This window comes from Pelodiscus sinensis, chromosome 1 (assembly GCF_052426305.1).
Source record: "Pelodiscus sinensis isolate ZL-2025 chromosome 1, ASM5242630v1, whole genome shotgun sequence".
NCBI lineage: Eukaryota > Metazoa > Chordata > Testudines > Trionychidae > Pelodiscus > Pelodiscus sinensis.
In genome coordinates, this window is record NC_143052.1 from 154,802,755 (window position 1) to 154,825,202 (window position 22,448).

The following is a 22,448-nucleotide window of genomic DNA, read 5'->3' on the forward strand; positions in this document are numbered from 1 at the left end:
TAATAAAGGGCTGTAAAACTTAAAAGTTTTCTCCAAATTTCAGTTGTTGACGTACCCCCCCAGACTTCTCTAGAGTACCCCTAAGGGTACTCATAGCACTGGTTGAGAAGCACTGTTTTAGACTATCCCGTATAGCTAAGAACGCAATTGAGGAGGTACAATATCAGTTGAAACTAGTAAAATGTTTTCTTCTTGGCCAGGGTGCCTGATCTCCTGCATACCTCTCCTTTGCCCAGCAGAATTTACGGAAGTTGTATAAGGTCAGACTTAACCCCTTGCTGGAGGTTTGGCTATTGATTACTCGGACTGAGGATTATGTTCTATTTTTAATATGATCCCAATTCTGAATGACTTGTCTAGAGCCAGAAAGGGTCTTGTAATTCCTTCTGCTATGGTATGCCCACCTCTTTTACATCCTGACACGTGTAGGCAAAACTTGGCATTTTTTACTAGGGCTGAAATTCTTGCTTTACAGGGAAGGACAAAAGAAAGAGCTGTAACATCCAATTACAGGACCTCACACCGAAAGGCTCATGGGACTTCCTTGCGAATGAAGTCATGCTACTCCTTGAAACCCAGGAAGAGAGGTGGCCTGCCATACCTCCCCAAAGACTGTGCAAAGTGGGTTAAATATTGGCCCAATTTTCCAACTTCCTAGGGGAAAAAATAGGTGGGCTTCTCTAAAGATGTATCCTCCAGGTCACTGGCAGGGCCTGCCTGATTGTATTTTTAGGTGCTTTCTTTCCTCTGTTGTGAGGAAAGAGTGGTCTGGGTACTAACCTCAATTCACCTCTTGCTGTGTCACAAACTCCCTTGATGACTTTTTGCACAGGTCACTTATTCATTCTGTGACTCAAATCTCCATCTGCAAAATGGGGAGTAATAACTAGGGCCCTACCAAATTCACAACCATGCAAAACACATCACAGACTGTGAAATCTGGTGTCTTTCCATGAAATCTGGCCTCTTGTGTGCTTTTATCCTATACTCGTGGTGTCCAACACCCTACTCGCATTTGGCCGGTTGAGTCTGGCTAGTTCACTGTAGCAGTAGTTACTAAGGGTGCATCTACACAGCACCCTAAGTCAAAATAAATTACACAAATTGTGTATCTTATTTCAAAATAGCCTGTCTACACAGTGCCAAATTTCAAAATAATATGCTATTATCGAAATAACGTGCTGATACTATATTGTTATACAGAGAAGATAAATTGTTAATTTCTGTTCTCTGTATTGATGCATGGCAAAGTGGGTCTTTGCTCATGAAAGCTTATGCTCCAATAAATCTGTTAGTCTATAAGTTTGTCTACACTACATGGCTCCATCGACGGAGACATGGAGATTACCTTTGTAGACATAGGAAAATGAAGCGGCGATTTAAATAATCGCTGCTTCATTTAAATTAAAATGGCTGCTGCGCTGTGCCGATCGACAAATGCCTTTGGTGTCGACCGCAGAGCATCAAGACTACAGCGCTGTGCTGCCAAACAGCTGATCGGCACAGCGCAGCAGCCATTTTAATTTAAATGAAGCAGCGATTATTTAAATCGCCGCTTCATTTTCCTGTGTCTACAAAGGTAATCTACATGGGTCCGTCGACAGAGCCATGTAGTGTAGACATACCTTAAGGTGCCACAGGACTTCTCATTGTTTATTCAGATTCAGACTAACACACCTACTCCTCTGATGCTATTTTGAGACCTCCCTTAGCCCTTGTGGAATGAGGGTTACCGGGATGCTGAAATAACGTGCCCATTATTTCAAAAAATATTTTGAAATAATGGGCGGCTTGTGTAGACACGGGGTAGCTATTTCAGGATACCTCTAGTATCCCAAAATAGTCATGCAGTGTAGCCAATACCCTATAGTGGCTACTGCTTCAGAACTGATTGGACATCCCGGCTCTGCACTATGCAAACTTCATGGGGGAGACCAGCATTTCTCAACTTGGGGGCCCTGAAAGAGAGTTACAGGGGGGTTCACAAGGTTATTTTAGGAGGATCACAGTATTGCCACTTTTAGTTCTGTCCTGCCTTCGTAGCTGGGCAACTGGGGGGGGAGGGGGGAATATTGGCCGGGTGCCTAGCTCTGAAAACAGCACCCCACCAGCAGCAGTGCAGAAGTAAGGGTGGCAAAACCAAACCCCTGGCTCCTTTACTTCTGTACTGTGCTTTCAAAGCTGGGTACCTGGAGAGTGGCAGCCGCTAAGGAAGGTCCCAGCGCAGAAATAAGGGTGGCAATACCATACCATGTCGTCCTTACCTTCTGTGCTGCAGCTTGCGGTAGCTCTGTCTTCAGAGCTAGATTCCTGGCCTGCAGCCACCACTCTCCAGCTGCCCAGCTCTGAAGGCAGCACCAGCGCTAAGGGTAGCAGGGCCACAATCCTCTCTCTACAATAGCCTTGTGACCCCCCCACCCCAATTCCTTTTTGGGTCAGGACCCCTACAATTACAACACTGACATTTCAAATTTAAATATCTAAAATCATGAAACTTACCATATAAAAATCCCATGACCATGAAATTGATCAAAATGAACTATACGGTTGGTAAGGCAGTGCTATCAGTAGAGCCCTATCACACAAGGGAGTTGAGGAGAACTATATTACAGATTGTGAGGTTCTCAGATACTACAGTGGTAGGGGCCGTATCAGTACTTGGGTATCTAATCCATCTTCTTTCACTCCTACATGGACACTGTATTGTTATACAGACAAGAGAACTTGTGAGTAATAAACATCTCAAAGTGCCATATGTTTCCTCTCTTAGGAGTCATCTAGACTACAGGATTCTTTAGGAAGAAGCTTTTTTCAGAAGAGTGCCCACACTGCAAAAGTTCATTGAAAAGCAATCTGCTTTTTCGAAAGAGAGCATCTAGACTGAATGGGCGCTCTCTCGCATGTAAGCTGTGACTACTATGGACGGAATGGCCACCAGGGCACCTGTGCTTTTTCCTATTTCCTCTTCTTCCGAAATAACTCCCTCTTCCCCATCCCCACCTGCCTTTTTGCGAAAGAGCTCTTTCACAAAAAGGCTTCTTCCTCATAGAAAGGGAATTACCAATGCCAGAAAAACCTCTCTGTTCTTTCGATTTTTCTTGCTGAAGAACGCAATTGCAGTGTGGGTGTTTCTCAAGTTTTGTTGGAAAAATGGCCTTTTTCCCAACAATTTTGTAGTGTAGACATATTCTTAGATTTGTCTGTTCACTGAGGCCTCCATAGATGATCCAATCCCCATGAACTTCCAAGTTCTTAAGCAAAATCACATACTAAGCAAAAACTAATCAATCTTGTTTACTAGGCATGTTCACTTGTGTTTTCATAAGCCTGAGGAGAACCTAAGAGAATAAAATAAATCTAAAATACATTTGTTAGGAAGATGAGTACTTCAGACAAACAATATTTACAAAGCAGGGGAGAGAATGAGAACTGTGAAGTCCCTCACACAGGTTGTCTAAATAAAATCAGATGGATTTGTCTTTAGGGAGACCTATATTGGACCGGTTTTTTCTCATGCTAGTAGTGTCTTTACTGCTTAGATTTGGTCTCTCTCTGTGTATACCATAATATTTACAACAAAATGCTTGCATTATTTATTCCACTTTATTCAGATACTTCGTTCATATAAGAAACTGTTGTCCACTATAATAATTAGAAACTATGTTATTTGGTGCTAGAGTAGCTTTCTATCAGCCCTATCAACTTAATCCAATATAATCAGTCTCCCACCCCTTTACTACCTACATTGCTTTATAATCCTCATGACTGTTTGGCTTCCCGGTCTAGGACACAGTGAAAAGATTGGAATAATACTTCACAACTAATGGGATGCATTTCTTTGTCCTGACATTACAGTTAATCCTGAATTTGGATCGGTATTGTGTGTTTTGGAGCAACCTTGCCTTGGCTTAGCATAGACGGACTTGTATAAGACACCTCCTAACTCCAATTTAAAAACCACCAGAACAACTTCTTGTCCTCTTTCAGTAGAAATGTGCCAATCAGAATCTTTTTATTTCTATCCAGAAACTGTCAGTTCCTAGAAAAATGTGCAGCTCTCTTAGAAGGAAACAAAAACAGAAGTAAATTAGTATTGCTGAAATTTCACCAGGATCACAACTGCTATAAGCCAGAGTAAGAAAACGGCTATAGAGTCTGTGTCTCATCTCTGAGTGGTATAAATTAACTCTGATGTCAATAGACCCAGGTCTGTGTAGAGATTGGTGGGAACATAAAAATGGTCACACTGGGCCAGACCAATGGCTCATGCAGGCCAGTATCCTCTCTTCAACAGTGGCCAATGCCAGATGCTTCAGAGAAAATGAGCAGAATAGGGCAATTATCAAGTGATCCATTTAGTCATCCAATACCTGCTCCTGGTAGTCAGAGACATACCCTATGTCTACATTACCTAGTTTTGTTGCCAAAAACTGCCTTTTGGTGACAAAACAGCAAGCGCGTACATGCTGCAACATGACTTTTTGTGGGGGGGGGGCGGAAGGAAATGCTCAGTTTTGACAACAGAAAACTTCCACCCCTTAGAGACCTTTTTCTTTTCCCCTCCCTTGACAAAGAGCCAGTGTAGATATTGCTATTTTGTTTTGTCTACAGAACTGGCTTGGATCAGTGTCTCACAATGTCTTCCCTGATCACTCTGCTCAGTGTTTTGATCTCTGCTGCCCTCCAGGCATGTGACCCTCCCCCTTCAAAGCTCCAGGAAGTCTGAGAGCTGAGTGTGTTGCTCCCTTTGGGAAACAAACAAAGAGCAAAGTACTGGAGTGTTCCTGTTCTGCCCTGTGTTAAGAACGCAATGGCAGGCAGACTGATGCTTCAGGGAGATTGTGGGGGTGGAGAGAGAGACTGCTTGTGCAGTTTTGACATTCCTCAGCATGGAGGGTTCACGGAGGGTTCATGGTGCCGCTTCCGGCAGCTGAGACCATGGGAGAACTCAAAGGGAATCCCAATTTTGCCTTTCCACAACACTGCACTGTGGGATACATACCCATTGTGTATTGCTCACTCTGTTGATGATGGTGCCCTATCATCTGTTGACACAAGGCATGAGTGTGAAATCCTTTGGCAATTTCTGGTGTGTTGTGGTTTGTGTGGGGTGTTTGTTTGTTGGGAGGTGCATGGAAGCAATTGTAACAGGTTTATTTCAGTGCCCCTCATTTTCAAAGTGCACCCTCAAAGCCTTCCTGGCTTCCCTTTGAGCCCCTCTCACAGCTCTAGTGTCTGACTGCTCAAACTCTGCAGCCACGCACTATGCCTCAGTGCTCCAGTGCCAACCAAACAATCTCCCCTTATGTTCACATACATCCTGCAAAGCACAATAAGCCCTAATAACCATGGAAATATTGTTCTCAGGGAGGTCAAGCCTGACATAGAGACCTCTTCATCTTGCCTTTAACCTCCCAAAGGCACATTCAACCACCATGCAGGCCCTGCTCAGCCCAGAGATGTAGTGAGAGTTTATGCGCCTGGGTCCAAAGGCAAAATTTGCACCCCTCCCCCTGCCGCCGCTATGCAGCAGGACCCTGAACCTGGTGGACGGCTGAGCCCGCCCTTGAGAGGAGGGAGGGAGCTTGTACCACATCTTCCCCTGCCCCCTCCATCGCTAACCCGCTGTCGGAGATGATGGAGGGTGGGGCTGGGACTGGAGAGGTGGCGAGGAGGCTCCAGCTGGTGGTGGGCAGAGGAGGAGCAGGCTAGCCAAGGGATGACAGCGGGAGCCGAGGGGAACTAAATTGGCACCCCACTAGCGTGGCGCCCGGGGGCAACTGCCCCCCCTATCCCTCCTCGCTACGCCACTGGCTCAGCCTGTTGTTAAAATGCTCCTTACCACTGTCCAGATACCCCATGTATGGTTTTGACAGCCAGGATGCAAGGGTCTCCCAGGATGACTTGTGGGCATTTCCACATCCCCATTGGAATCTAGACTTTCTTGCCAGACTACCCCACCTGCATCATTCTGTGGAGACCAGGTGCATGATGCACACATCTTCAGACACCTTTTCAGACACCTTTCCAGACTACCCCGTGTTGATGTCTGTGAAACGCCCATGGTGATCCTTTAGCACCATTGAGCAGTAACCCTTTCTGCTGATGTAGTCAGTGGCTAGGTGGGCTGATGCTAAAATCAGAATGTGTGCGTCCTCTATTGACCCTCTCCCACATTCACAGTTCGGAAACCCCACGTTTGCAAAGCCAGCCACTATGTTGCATATATTTCCCAGAGTCATGGCCCTCCCTAGCAGAATGGGATTTGTTGCTCTGCACGTTCGCAGCAGTACAGCCTCAAACATAGGCTTCCCCAAATTCAGACTGGTTTGCAACTGACCGACAGCAATTGGGAATCACCAGCTTCCACCCAGCAATTGCCACGTGCTTCTCAGCAGAGAGGGCAGCTCTCATTCAAGTGTCCTTGCGCCGCAAATGGGGGGGCCAGCTCAGCACACAGCTCCAGGAAGATTTCTTTATAAATCCTGAAGTTCTGTAGCCATTGATCATCTTCATCCCACACCCACATGACCACAAATCAGTGCTGCTTTTCCTAGTCCAGAAGTGACCGTCTACCTTGTTCAGCTGTTCTGAGTGTCAACTGCAATGAGAGGTTGCTGGTATCTTTATCCTGCACACTGCCAAGCTCCTCTGGGCATTCTTCCTGTCAGTAACTTTCAGATGATCACTGCTGCCTTGTGTGTGGACCTAACAATAGTTAACAGAGCGCGCAAGAGAAGGCCAGGATCCATTCTTTCTTACAGCAGATGCCAAAGAGCACAGCAGAGAATGGCAGTTGGAAAAAGGGCACGAAGGACATCGTAAACCTCTGAAGAAAGTGGTTCCTGATGTGACATTTTGCAAATCCCAAAATGCCCTATGCTCTGTTTCATTGTCCCACAGTACCTGGGGATAGATGGTTTTGCCAGGCCCTACAGGTTATATACCCACTGTGCATTACTCTCACTGTCAACGGGAGCTGAAGATATGGACACAAGGGATATGTCTTCACTCGCGGCTTCTTGCGCACGTAATATGCAAATGAGGCGAGGCGTGGAATATCACCAAGCCTCATTTGCATACCTAATGAGCCATTTTTTTCAGAAGAGGCTCTTGTACAAGAAGGAGCATCTACACTGCCCCTTCTTGTGCAAGAAAAACCCTCTTGCACAATGCAGTTCTTCCTGAAAAGTAATCAGTGTAACGGCATTGTGCAAGAGGGTTTTTCTTGCACAAGAAGGGGCAGTGTAGATGCTCCTTCTTGCGCAAGAGCCTCTTCTGGAAAAAATGGCGGCTTATTAGGTATGCAAATGAGGCTTGGCAATATTCCACGCTTAGCTTAATTTGCATATTACTCTCACAAGAAGCCACAAGTGGAGACATAGCCAAGCTGTTGACAGAGGGAGCTAGCATAGATATGCTTTGGCAACTTTTTTAGCAACTTCTGTGTGTCAGCATTAATTTCCTAGAAACTCAGTAGTGTAGACATACTTCTTATTCCTCCTTTTAGTTATGTCTGTAGGAGTGTTTAGGGGCCACTCTACCTTAAATGGTCCCATACAATATGTGATAACTACTTAAGCTAAACAATTTTGTTTTATCTTGCATTTTGCTGTGATGCTGGGAATTCCTTTCTTGGACCTAAAAAAGAACTATATGCAAACTGGAAAGCAACAGAAGTTGATCCAGTCAAAGATACTATCTCACCCACCTTGTCTGTGTTTGAATAGGTTCTAATTGAAACACTGTTCACTGGATGGTGGTAAAGTCACATGTAGCTCTAATCTCACCGTAAATACTGTATACTGGGTATTTACTATTCAGGGACAGCTATGTTAGTCAACATTAGTTGTTACATTTGTTTGGAATTTTATTAGCATCCCTTCAGCTGTCTCTGATTTCGACAGACAAATGTTAAAAGCCAAATCCAGTCTTTTGATTTTGCAGATGCAAATGAGGTCATAGTTATCATAACTGTTGGAATGAATCTACAGCTGGGAGAGTTCAATGTTTACATGTCCTTATATGTAACCCTTTCCCCCCCCCCCAAAACACACACATCCATTTTCAGACTAATTTAAAAATCAAGCCCATTGAATCATAGGGCTGGAAGAGACCTCAGGAGGTCATCAAATCCAACCTAATTTGAATTGCAAATTTTGTGGAAATTTATTTAGTCATGTTCATTATCTACATTTATTTAAAATATGGCAGGTATTGCAGGAAGATGGTGGTAGATTGAAATTTATATGGAGTGATTTTTTTGGGGGGAGGAAGGCAATCAATACTAGGAAAAAATATTATATTCTAGAATTGTTTTTGCAATTACATGAGAGGTTAATTGAACTAGCCACTAGGTGGCACCAGAGATTCATTCAAATATACCAATGACAGATTTTTAACTATCACAGGGCATCTATCTATCTATCTATCTATCTATCTATCTATCTATCTATCTATCTACAGTGTATGTGTGTGTGTGTGTGTGTGTGTGTGTGTGTATAGATATAGATATATGAGTTTGCCTGTCTGTTCAAGAACTCCTCCTAAACAGCAATAGCTAGGACCACCCAATTTGGTATACAGCTTCCTCTTACCTTTATGTTGCTTTAATTTATGGTATGGGATTGCAGGGGAAAGGAGCTGGCTGGGGTGGGGGTGGGGTCCTCCCCCATCTGGAACTGTCCAGCTCTGAGCCTTCTACCCCTCCCTTCCAACCCAGCACATTTTAGGGAAGGGGTGTGTGTGTGTGTGGGGGGGGGGGATGAAGCTCCCTCCCGCTTGATTAATATGGGAACATTGCTGGCTGTTTCCCCTTCATCAGGGAGTGCACAGTTTGCTGCACTTTTCAATCTGGCTGGGGAGCACAAAGGGAGAGGAACCTGGACCTGCCCCAACTAGGAGACATGCTCCCCTCCTCTGGTTGTACCTTCTGGAGCTGCCGCGGCCATGGAGAGGTGTTTCTCACCTGGCCCCAAGCTGCTGCAGTGAGACAGGGCTGGGGTTATCCTCTCTTCCCAGAGCAGCCTGACTACTGACCCCTGCATCCCCAGCCCCACCCCTGAGTAACAATCTAAACGAAGCATGTGCAATCTGAATTTACTTGAGGATACTCGCTATTAAACATCATGTGAAGACTACTAGGAATATGAAGAATACTTTTCATCATGTGAAGAATACTTTTCATTTTATTTAAAAAAAATTGAGTTAAGGGCCTGAGTAATGCCAGGTAAATCTTTTAATTTATATACAGGGGTGGCAACTGTAGTGGTGACAATGAATTTCTTCCTAACATTTGATGGGGCACAATTGTATCATGCTAGATTGTGGGGGCTAGATGCAGTAACTGGTATGACAAGATAGTTGTATCCTGAAAACCTAGCATCATCTTAACAGCACAAACATCCGGATCCTGAATAAGATTTAAGAAACAGATATTTCAGTTTGCTATATAGTTTCCAGGCATTTTTATCTGTGGAAGTAAGCAGAGCAAGCCCAATTGGGCTTCTACAATAACAATGCAACTCTGTTTCTTTTTCTTTCCGGCTTCATTTATTTTTGTTTTGATCACTTTATTTTGCTCAGGCAAAATGGCAGGACACCTTCCCCACCTCAGAAGTGCTTATTTTCAACAGTAAAAGCACAGGCAGATTGGATTAACTGAATATACAGCAAGCCCCTTTGTATAAAACAAAACTTCACACGTCATCCTGCCCCAGATTCCCTAGTATTCTTCACATGATGTTTAATAGCGAGTATCCTCAAGTAAATTCAGATGGTTTTTCATGTTCTTTAATGTGATCAGAGAGGCCACATTTAGGCTCTATGTCTACACTACGAGTTTTCTTGGCAAAACATATGCTAATGAGGGACTAATTTGCATGCATCACAATCTCATTTGCATATTTACTGCCAATCTGTTTTTGCCTAGGGGTTTTTGTGCAAAAACAAGTGTAAGCAGGGGCTGAACTGCTGCTTGCTGTCAGCCAGCTGAAAGGAGGGGTGGGTGTGCCCACTACAGTTGTTTAGCTCTACAAGGTAATTAACTGTTAACTGTTGACATGTAAATACTGCTCAGGAGAGAATCCAAGGTGTGGCTATGTAAATCCCATTCAGCCAGGGCTGATGGAGGGTCAGTGTTGGAATGGAATGTGGAGAATTGTATATAATTTGGGACTGTTGTGGGGGTCACTAATCATGCTACCCCTAAATGTGGGAACTGTCAAACATGCCACCAGTGCTTGCAGGAGAGACACCACCATCATGGTAAGAGGTCTCGGAAGAACAAGCCTCCCCCCTTCCAGAGTTGAGTGAACAGAGCTGGGGGAAAGGGTTAAAGGACTTGAGTCAGCCTGCTTCACACCTACCAGGTGTGAGCTGTAAGACTGGCCCAGCCTGCACCTTTCCCCCTTTGTTTTAAGGACAGACCTAAAGCAGACTCCCTGAGGAGTCTTTTTGTTTGCTAGTCCAGTGAAAGCTGGATTCATTTGAGAGCTGAAATCACTGGTTTGGCTGAGAGTTGAAATCACTGAGCTGAAATCACTGGTTTGGCTGAGAGCCAGACCTACTGCAGCCAGTAGAGTGGCAGCAGGCGAGGAGCGGCGACTAGCGGCGTGGCGTGGCGCGGCGGCAGGCGAAGAGCGGCCATCAGCGGTGTGGTGTGGTGCGACGGTGGACGAGGAGTGGCCATTAGCGGCGTGGCATGGAGCGGCGGCAGGCGAGGAGCGGCCATTAGCGGTGTGGCATGGAGCGGCGGCAGGCGAGGAGCGGCGACAGGTGCCCAGCGGAGCGTCCAGAGGTATGGGACGAGACAGCTGGTGAAGCATAGCGGAGTTTCGTATAAGGTGCCCCCTATCTATCTCCCCACCCCCATCTCTACCCAGGTTGGGAGGTGAAACCCTGCGGGTGAACCTTGGGACTCTGGGTGGCACAGAGACTTGTGGGGACAGAGACTTGTGGGGAGTCGGTGGACTTCGGGCGAATCTTGGCCGGGGTGGGGGCTCATGTTTGGGTTATGAACTCTGTTTGTGGTGTTTTCCCCAAGCTAATGCCGTATGAATTCTTCCTCTGTTTCATTAAATGTTCTTTTCCTACACTCAGACTCAGTGCTTGCGAGTGGGGAAGCATTGCCTCTCAGAGGCGCCCAGGGGTGCGTGAATTTCCCAGATCACTGGGTGGGGGCTCGAGCCGGTTCTTTGTGAGATTGACCCCAAGATATTGAACCCAGCCCTGGTTCCTGCCAGGCCTACCCGGCAGAAGGGCTACACAAGCAGTGTGGGCGTTTTCTCTTTGTACAAACCCCCTTTTTCTGCAAGATGTACCGATCTTGCGGAAAAAGGGTTTTTTGCGCAAAAAGAAACGTTCACACTGCTTGTTTTTGCACAAAAGCGGCTTGGCAGAAAATATGCAAATGAGATCACAATTCATGCAAATGAGTCCCTCATTAGCATATTTTTGCTGTGAAAACTCATAGTGTAGACGTAGCCTTTAGTGTTTAGGAAACCGTGCCTCTGTAGCTTCCTTATCTTACTATATATTTTAGAAATGTGTGTGTGTCTGTGTCTGTCTGAGTCCATTTGTTCAAGAATTCCTCCTGAACGGTAAGAGCTAAAGCCACCAAATTTGGCAGGCAGTTTCCTCTTATCATAACTGAAAGCAAGGTCTGGGTTTGGTTGTGACAGGACAATGGGATGTGCCTGGAATGTGATTCCATTTTATGAGAAACAAAGGGAGGGATCAGGCAGAAGGGACCGTTATACTGTAGAATGACCATAGGGGAGCAGCAAGGGTGCAGAGATGGGGACTGGGACAGCTATAACTCCATTGGGCCGGCAGAGGTGTAGAAAGGGACAGCTATTTACTATGTATTTCAGAGAGTTTGTGTGCCGGTTTGTGTCTCTGTCCCTCATCCTGGGGACATGTGTCCCTCCCCCCAGCTGTGCCCGCTGCAGTGGCCATGGAGAGGCACTTCTCATGTAGCCCCCAAGCTGCTGCAATGAAAGAGAGCTGTGGTTGTGCTCTCTCCCTAGGGCAGCCTGTGTACTGAACCCCTCACCCCCTAGAACAGTGTTTCTCAATCAGTGGTACAAGTACCCTTAATGGCAGGGCTGGACTGAGGGGTGGGTGAGCTGGGCAACTGCCCGGGGCACCAACCGATGGGGGGGCGCCTAATGGCAGCTGTAAGGGGCACACGGTATCCCTTATAACTGCTATCAGGCACTGCGCGCCCAGCTCCCACAGTGCCAGCCCCATGGCACCAGCCAGCAGCGCCCTTTTCCCCCTCCCCCCCACAGCTGCGGGGCCCTGCACGGCCTGGCATGCGTGCCAGCAGCGATGGCCGAGCTGGTCCGCACAGGTGCCATGCGCCCTAGGGGCGGGCCCACGCATGCACCTTGCACTCGGGGGCAGCGCCACGCGCCCGGGCTGCCAAAATGGCTCTGGCTGGCCCTGCTTAGGAGTACTTGAGAGAAGTCTGGGAGGGTATGTTAACACAACTGAAATTTAGAGAACTGAATTTTGGTTTTAAGTTTTACAGTGTTTTATTATTTTTGTACTTTTTATACCCCAAAACTTCATCACCCGCCCGGCTACGATTAAGTTGTTTAAACAAATGTGTTTCAATGGTAGGAAAAAAAACCTTTGTATGTCTGAAAGCTGTAGGTACTGGGGGTACTTATTTTTGTAAAGAGGTACTTTATAAAAAAAAAAGGTTGACACACACTGCCCCAGAACAATGATTTAAATGAAGAAAAACAAAACTTATTTGAGTTAAGGACCCAAGCAACGCCAGGTCAATCATTTAGTATTCTTAACTTATAAAGTGAACAAAGTCTCAACACTAAGAATACCTGAATTCTTGATGTCCTTTTACTACAAACTCTGAACTTTACTTGCTAACCTTAAGACCTCATTATACAAGCTTCAAAGCAGTCACTCTTCTTTCCCTTTCTAGATCCTTATCTTATTTAGTGACAGATTCCCAAACTTAACAAAAGTTCTGAGAATGTCTGATTAAATTCCAAAACAATCTCTCCCAGCTTTTGTGGACTTGAAATTGTAACTTCCACATTCACAGCTTTTTCAAAAATAGCTGTAACAGACAAGGTGGCACAAGTTAAGCCAGCATTACCTCTTGTGCAACATGTATGGCCATTTTCTGCGGAAATTGTCCAAAACAAGTGGTGAAATTCTATAGTTATTACTCAATGTAAAACTTGATTGATTTCAGGCTTTCTATGCAGCATTCATTCTCTCCTGTTTAATCATTGGAAAGGATGCTGAAGAGAACATGTTGAACTCCAGTGGGAGTTTCAACTAGATAAAGAAAGCAGTATTTGGTTTAGTGGTAACATTACTATGAACTGTGACTGTTAGTGCAGGAAATTGTAGGGCCAGGGTGGGGTGTGTGTGTGTGTTAAAAGGATGCCTTTGAACAGTTGTATATTTGTCACTTTAGTATTTTCAAAGAAGCTACATTGTATTTGTAAGGTTAGGGCTCAAAGTTTACCTAAGTAAGAAATATTGTGGCACCATGTCAATTTGTGCCTCTGCAAAGAGTTCAGAGGGCTGTCCCTGTGGTTTGCATCCCGTCTTCCCTCTAGCCTGAGGTGCCTTTGTATTCTTGTCAAGTGGTAGCCATCTGATGTGATGACTGCCATAGGAGCAGTCTGTTTTTATACCTTTTCTGTGTGTACCCAATTTAAATGTGTTTGAGTGACTGAGGAAAAAATAAACGTTATGATTTATTCAAAATAATCTCTGCCTTGGCTGATGAAGGAAACACATTCACCAATGAGATAAGGGAACTGTATTTTCACCAATGAGATAAGGGAACTGTATTTTTAAACCACTTCCCAGCACTGCTTCAATTGGGCTAGGGGAGACCATTTAGTCTCCCTTCGTACCCAATTTTTTCTCTTTCTAATTCCCCTTTTAATTTCCTCTGTCAGTACCAGCACGAGGAAAGAGGAGCTGGGATTTTTCAAGAGGGACTAAAGGAGTTAAGTTCCCAACACTTATATAAATTCAATGAGATCTGGACACTGGGATAAAGTCTGCATTACTTAAGTGATTTTTGCAGCGTGTCTCCTTCAAAAGTGCCTAAGTCCCATAGAACGTCCTGTAGCACAAACTAATCTTCATGCAAGACCAGAGTCTGAGGAAGAACAGCAGAGAAGACAGGACCAACTAAACTTCATGAGGGTGTTGGCAAAGAAGCTTGGTTTAAATGGGGATTTGAATGGGGACAAGGTGATAAGTATAATGGAGGAGACTGAATTGGTGAAACTTATATGCTCAGGGGCTGCAGAGGGCAGTTCTTTAGAAAAAGGAACCGATAGGAGGCCATATGCATACATACATGACAATTGCCCTATTTTCCACTTAATTCTCTCATTCTGGGAATGTAACTTACATCATTTTAACCCCCCTTCCCATCCAAACTATTTTAGCACCTAGTAAACCACAAGTTACAGCTACTTTCTCTGTTCCATAGCATTTCTGCACTTGGCCCAATATATTTTCCCTTTGCTTTACGGGAGTATTGGTGAAGCTAAACTATTCATCCTGGCCATCATTCTGGTTCTCTTCTATCATTTCAATGGCCCCTTTCAAATATTTTATTTTAAAAAATATTATAAAAATACTGGATATGCTACTGAGTGGGGCCAACTCCATATCGGAATAGAGCAGTGGAAGCCAAAGCAATTGGAAGCAAGCAAGATACTCTCTCACACTTTTAAATACTTTATTGCCTTAAAAGAACCTAAATCCCCAAATCTGGCAATTTTAATATGATTGATATTTTTGTATATAAAACTGTTATGCCAAGCATTCAAAACTGACCTCCAACTACTTTGATATCCCCGAGGGTTTCTTCTGAGCATCCAGTTTTGCATTGAAAATGACATAGTAAATAAATGCAGGTGATTAAGGAAGATGGGTATTTTGTGTTTTATGAAGAAAACCCAGCACATGATTAAGGAAGATGGGTATTTTGTGTTTTATGAAGAAAACCCAGCACAAATGTTTGTAAGGATATTTAGTTACAGGAAACACGCTAGCTGATCTCTCTTCCCTCTTTCAGTTGAAACAATTAAAATGTGATTATGGTTGGAGCTCAGAAATTCTATTGTATCCAAATGCCTTCCAAACATCTTCACCAGCTAATACCTAAGGTTGGCAATTTTCAGACTGCCTACGAAAATAAGGCTAGGACTTTATTTCAGGCCTATATCTATACATCTTTGAATATTGGCCAAGTGCCCATCTAGAGCTGAGTTAGAAAGTTCAGGTGTATTTCTGTACACTGGAACAGGGCAGAATTGGGAAGGGAGGAAATGGTAGTTTTTCATAAATTTTTTTGACTAAATTTTTGAAAATTTACAATGCAGTTCTAGTTTATGTATGTGTTTCTGAAAAGACATTCATTTTTATCTTAACATAATGCTGCAGATAAAGCATTAGATTGGAGTCATGATACCGGAGTTCTGTTCCTAGCTCTGCCTTTGACTTAAGACGTTGGACAAGTCACTTAAACTCTCTGCGCTTCAGGATCCCTTTTTATAAAAGGGAAATAACGATGCTTACTCCTCTTTGCAAAGCACATTGAAACTTCTCAATTAAAAGAAGATGTGCTGCTAATTCTTCTTTTTAGCTGTCTGATAAAATATTCAATAGTGAAGAGTTCCTATATAAGCATAGACATAGTTTTAACAATCGTATAGTAGAACCCCTGTGGAAAAGTCCCTAGAAAATTACCTTTCTTTATAGCATATAAACCAACATCTCTAGAAATTTATAGCTAGGTAATAAGAGCTCATTATAGTTCCTGTTGGTGGATTTTTTTCATTGGCTTTGACTATGCATTGGCTCAAAGTTTGAAAGTTCTACAAAATTCTACAGAGTGCGTCTAGACAACCCCCTTCTGTCGGAATAAGCTATGCAATTTGAGCTACTCAAATGGGTTTCTTTAAATTATAAAATAATGTATCTTATTAGGCAACAAAGATTTTTTAGTTCCAAAAGACACATTTGAGAATATGTATTAGTCATGACTGTGGATACTGTGAACTAATGTCTACCCATAAAACACTTTTCCATTAAAGCTCAAAATGATGTTTAATAGCTTCTTGCTATTACTCAGAGATATTAGATTTTCAGTGTAGTGTGACTGCTCTACACAGTCTCACATACACTATGGATACCACAAGCATATAATAATCATGATTTACTAGATTCTAAAGTGCCCTCCGGCAGCCCAAGAGAAAATTATAGTACATGCCACATCTCTCAATAGAAAAAAATCCTTTCCCAGTGTACCTCACAACTGACCCCTCCTCAGAGCTAGAACAATAAACAGAATTCTTTAAACAAGCAGGAGGCAATGCAAAATGTTACAAAAAAGTCAAACAATGACATGAAGAACTACACATAATATTTTCTCTCACTTTGACTTTAGATTTCCCTTGTGGGAAAATTTTCTTTAATTCTTTGAAAGAAAATATACCAAAGAACCAAATATAGCAAAGAAGTTATGGAGTGGAGAAATTTCTACTTGTAATTCAAACCCTTGAGTAAGTTAGCAAGTCCAATGGAACTGATTATTTTAAAGCCTGTGTGATTATTTTAAAACTGCTTGAGTTCTTAATCAGTTGTGTTCAGGCTTAGTCATTGTGGATCGGTCATTTGGTGTTTCAGAACTGGGTATACTTACTTACATTTAGATTTTTTGAGAGAGGACAGTACAGCAGATAAAGGCACTGATGGGTAAGAGGCCTGGATTTCGTGTCTGCTTTAAGTCAGTGGAGTAAGATATTTTGTTGATTCCAAATCAGCACCTGTAAAAAGTTAGTTGCACTTTAAAACAGAGAATTTAGATCATAATACAGATACGGGCACTCAATAACAAATAATATACAATATTATCTTTTTTTTTTGCATGGACATCAAAAAACATTGACCAAGATTTTCAAACCTAAGTAGCTAAAATTTAATCTCTTATTTCCATATTTGGGCCCCTAAATCAGTAGCTTGATTTTCCCCCTTCCCCCCCTCCCCCCCGCGAAAGTCCTCCATACCCAATAGGTCCCATTACTTCATCTGGAGTTGTTGGTGCACCACACTTTTGCAATGGCACTACTAATTTAGGTGCCTAATTATAGACTATAGAGTCTTCGAATGGCAGGCTGTCATGTGTGAAAATCTTGACTGTTATGCACAACCTATTTGGCTATAACTGAACACATGGATTTTGATTTTCTGGAAAGCTACTTGAGTATTGTTTCCTATGCTTCTACACAGACAATATGCAATGTCTTTTTTTTAATTATTAGATGTGAAATTATCCAGGTGCCACTAGAGACAGATGGCAGCATTCCATTAAACATCATTGTTCTTGACATTCATTACCTCAGAAAAAGTATGTGACTCGTGTGCACTGTGCTCTGAAAAGACACTGGTTCCACACAAGTGTTGATCTCTGTGCAGTATGCTTGACACCTTATTAGACTGAATTCTAAATAAGAGGATGCTGGGTGTTCAGGCAAGAGAAAGCTAATAGCTCACGACTGAGCTCTCCTTTAATAAAACTGAACATGCACTGCTGCTCTTGCAGGATGCAAAAGAATTCAAACCTTTTCAAGTTAATGGTAGGGATGTAAAATCCTGTTTAATCATTTAACTGGTTTAATGTTATGTTTAACCAGTTAAACGCTGAGACAGAGGTGGGAGATGGGCTGGCCGGGCTGGAGCGGCGTGCCCCACCTGGGATGTTCCAGCCGGGCCAGGCCCACTGCACTGCACCCCGGGCAGGCAGGGAGCTGCTCCTGCCCAGGTGGGCTACTGGTTAACCAATTAATCATTCACATCTCTAGCTAATGGTTTATTGCCATTGATTGCCTTAAAACTAATGACCAGGGGCAGATGACCGTTTTGCGGGGCCCAGGGCAGCATAATCTTGCGGGGCCCCCCTTTGCCACGGTGCATGCGCGGGGCTTTTTTAGGGCAGCCGCCCCGCTCACCCTGCCGTATATCCACCCCTGCTAATGACAGTAGGTCATAGTCACTTTTTAAATGTCATGGCCTCTGAAAGCCCTCTGTTAACAGTGGCAGAGCTCTACAGCTCTTAAATTAGATTTTAATATAAAATTCTTACAAACGCTGAATTACCTAAGCACTTAGGCTACGTCTAGACTACATGGCTCCGTCGACGGAGCCATGTAGAATAGTTTATTCGGCATAGTCAAAGAAGCGGGGATTTAAATAATCCCCACTTCATTAAAATAAAAATGGCCGCCGCACTGTGCTGACATCAGCTGATCCGGCACAGCATGGTGGCCATTTTTATTTTAATGAAGCGGGGATTATTTAAATCCCCGCTTCTTTGACTATGCCGAATAAACTATTCTACATGGCTCCGTCGACAGAGCCATGTAGTCTAGACATAGCCTTAGATGTAAATACAGTTGAGAGATATGCATAGGGGGCGTGACCCCAAATCCACTGAAGTCAATAAAAAGACTCCATCAAAAGTTCTGTGAACTTCTCATTCTGTGGATGCAGGGTTAAGCCTGCAAATTACTGAGCACTACCTGCAATGAAACTGTCCATGTGCATAAGTGCTTTATTAGACCAAGGCCAAAGAGTTTGGCACCTTGCCGGACTGAGCTCTTAAAAAGATTACAATAATGATAACAATAATCTCTTCTTTAGCAGTTCGATTTCCATATTCCACTCAGAGCGGGGTGATTTTTTTTTTTCCATCCCTAGAAAGTGTTTGAAAAATTGAAACATTTTTCCTCCCCCAAATCAGGATGAAAAGTTAAAATTGGAAATGTTCGACTTAAAATCCTTGAAATACTTTTAGCTTTGGGACAATCAAAACATTAATTTGAATAATCTTGAAATGTTTCATTTCAATCTTGACTTTTTTTGTTAACTATTTATTTTTACTAAAATTTCAAAACAAAAAACTCATCTTGACATGAGAAACTGAAATTTTTCATTTAGAAAATCTCAAAACTGGGCATTTTGGTCATTTCAAAACTTGTTCTCCATATTATTTTGATGCAGAAGATTCATTAAACAGACCCTAATTCATTGTTTTCATTTTGATGAATCAGCAGTGGGGACAAGGGAGATTTGGATTAAAAAAAAAAGTTGAAAAATTCCCTAGTAGTTCTTATTACACTAAGTAAACGTTTGGTGAATTAGAAAAGCAAGCAAATAAGACTTTGCTTCCCACAGATGGTTGATTTTCTAGCCCCATACCAGCAGAACATTAAGGTTGACAGCTGTCAAACCAAATGAAAGGAAATGGGGGGAGGGAGACTTCTCCCAAGTCTCTAATGTTCCTGGCTCATCTTTACAGTGTACAGTCATTGATTTGTTTTAAAATTGAAATACCAGGAGATTCTATAGAACCAACAACATAGTAAAGCTGAAAACATTTCAAAATATTTTATTTCCTTCTAGCTATAGCATGCTACTATCTATGCAAACATGAGTAGTGAGAAGAGTTAATAAAAGTCTGAAATCCTCAGATCATGATTTAAAATAACTCCACCAAAGGTTATGGGTCTATTACAGGAGTAGGTGGGGGAGGTTCTGTGGCCTGCAATGTGCAGGAGGTCAGACCAGATAATCACAATGGTTCCTTCTGTCCATAAAGTCTATGAAGAGATACAAATGAAAACCAATATCTTGAAGCATCCCTAGATATGTGAAGCATTTCAGAACTGGGTGGAAAGACAAAACCAATTCTCCTTTTAACTCAAATTTATTCCAGCCCACTTGAAAAATATTTATCCAGTTATAGTTATTATCTGTCTGATCAGTGTTTAGTTTAATCTATTTTGGTATAAGCAAAGCAGGTAGTAATTGCTATAGTTAAGATTGCCTAATATTTCCCATTATAAGATCCTATTTTCAGTTTATAATTTTGCCAAACTTTAATTATTCTGACTGAAATATTCCATGCCAGGTGTCTGCCTCGGGCTGATTTTTTTTTTTTTTTTTGGTTAATTCATTTCTGAAAGTGAGAATCTCTAGCACCTCTCTGTTTAGAACAAGAACTTGAAATGGAGCAAGGGTGATTGTCCTGATGTCAAGAATGTGCTTTTATTCTTTCCCTGTGAAAATCCATCCAAATGTGGCTGTTACAACACACTGAGTTGCACATACTCAGGAGAGACTAATTAGAATTTGTCAACTGATTTCTCAGAAGTTTTCATTTGTACTGATCATGTGGCAGGGAGTGTGCAGGACTTTCCAAGCAAATGTGCTTTCTTACGACCAAGTTGCAGACATAGGAACAGAGGGCAGGGAGCCTATCTTAAGAACACAAGAACGGCCATACTGGATTAGATCAATGGTCCATCTAGCCCAGTGTTCTGTCTGCCAACAGTGGCCAAGTGCTTAATTGGGAATGAACAGAGCAGGCAATTATCGAATGGTCCATTCCCAGAATCTGGCAGGCAGAGGCATAGGACACCTGTCTCTCCTGTGCTTAGTGAATCACCTGCTGACAGCCAGTGGGTAGAAACTGGAGGATGCTGAGTGGGGGGCTTGATAGAAGAGGAGGATTGAAGCCAGAGGATAGGAGGTGGTGCTGGATAGGAGCAGGGAAGGGGGAAGTAGGTTTGGGGTAAAAAGTGTCCGTAACCACATACCCCCAGAATCTGGATTCAACCCCAGAGTTCTAAGTCTTTGAATTTCTATGCTCATAAACTGAGGGGTGGTAACTCTCTTGGTTAATGCTTATTTTTAATGAATTCTACTGAGTAATACCAGGTACTATAACAAGTGACCTAACGTGGAAGCTAGACACAAAATCTAATTTGACAGTGTCGGCGAGTCAGACAGGCAATGAGACTGCCAGCCCAAATGCACAGACTAAAGAGATTTAGAAAAAGCTTCATCTTAGTATCCAAACTTTTAGGCACTTCTGAAAAGTAACCTGAACCCCCTTTTGGAGTTGTCCCATTGTTGAGGATCTGTAAGAAAGTGAGACAAACAGGCACCATCTATGATCTTTCCTCTCCATTCAAGTGCTAATTATTATGATCTGAAATCAGAAGGCATTAATGTGCAGAAAAGAGTAACAGAACATTTCCCCAGCCTGGGGTTCTATGTAGAACTTGACTTTCCCAAAGGTAGTTTCCTCTTTTTGGCCAAGAATCTCAGCCACACCCATCTGCCACAGCTGAAAGTGGAGATGTCAAGAGAGCCAGTTGCTGCTGCTTGATTCTGGTGCTAGTTCTATGCCAGGTGAGTTCCTGATTAGAGCCATCCAGTTCTACTTCATTATGACTGATGATAGCTCCCCCCCCCAAGGGGCCGTATTCCAAGCAGCATATGTTCCCCAACTCCTAACACCCCCTCTACGTTACAGATTGCATAGGAGTTGACTGCGGGATCTCCAGCTGGATATATCTGGCTGAAAAAGATATCTGGAAAAATATATCTGGAAAAGCCCCTACGCTGAGCAAGGGGTTAGACTGCTTGCAGAGGATAGGGTCCGATTTCAGCAGACAACTTGCTGCCTTTCCCCTGAGCACTTGTACAGCTATGACTGCATAGCTCAATATACATGGCTACTGTGTTGGAAATTTTTTCTAAGTGTTCTTTGAAAAATGAGCACATAAAGTTAACATTTATTAACAGATTAAACTAGTGAATGAAGAGATGTGGCAAACACCTATGACATGCATAAATCTTAACAGGAACAGCTAAGAACAACATGTTGGTGTAATCTGTTTAATTGTGTTATAAAAGATTTCTCCTGTACTTTCTTGAAAGCAGAGAGAGAGAATATGGGACAGAAGAGAGCTGAACCCACCATTCCAGCCCTATGCCAAGAGGCAGTAGAGACCCATGGATGGAAGGAGCCGGGGACATCCATTGTACCTTGCAAACAGAACCAAGGTGAGAGAAGCAAAGTCCTGCTGTAGATGGACAGGACACAGTTTGGGTATTTTTAATCACCAAAGAAAGTATGTAACAGAATGGCCAGTGTCAGACTCCTTTATTCCATTTAAGGGACGGAAAATAAAATAAACAACAGTATTTGGGCATTTAATCCTTTGAGTAGGATAAGGGATGTGAAATGGCAACAGGCTGTGTCACTTTGGGAGCTTAGAGATGCATCACCTGCTCCCTGATTGATTGCCATTTGCTTCTCAGCCTTTTTAAGAGGTGGGGGTTTTTTTCCATCTTGTTTCCTGCCAAGTAGGTTCCCTCATTTGAACAGTCAGTATTGAGAAATGCTCAGTCCTTTTCAGAATGAATCTCTGCTTGTTTATTATTCTTAGAGATGGTTTTGAGCTCCAAAGCTCAGCTCTTGATCTAACCTTACCCACAGTTTGCAGGGGCTTGGGTCTGGGATTTTGGTTCAGCCCCGCAGAAAGGTGAAAGTCAGTCACAAATTCACATCCCGACTTTGCCAACCA

At 43.1% G+C, this 22,448-nt stretch overlaps 1 protein-coding gene across 2 annotated transcripts in view; it reads right to left on the bottom strand.

The window, feature by feature from the left end:
• Window positions 1-22,448, bottom strand: part of COL8A1 (collagen type VIII alpha 1 chain) — a 123,860-nt gene that overhangs the window by 27,828 nt on the left and 73,584 nt on the right. For both annotated transcript variants that reach the window (XM_006130674.5, XM_006130676.5), the window contains exon 2: window positions 16,719-16,838. The gene's annotated coding sequence lies outside the window, so the exon portion shown is untranslated. The remainder of the gene's footprint in view (window positions 1-16,718; window positions 16,839-22,448) is intronic.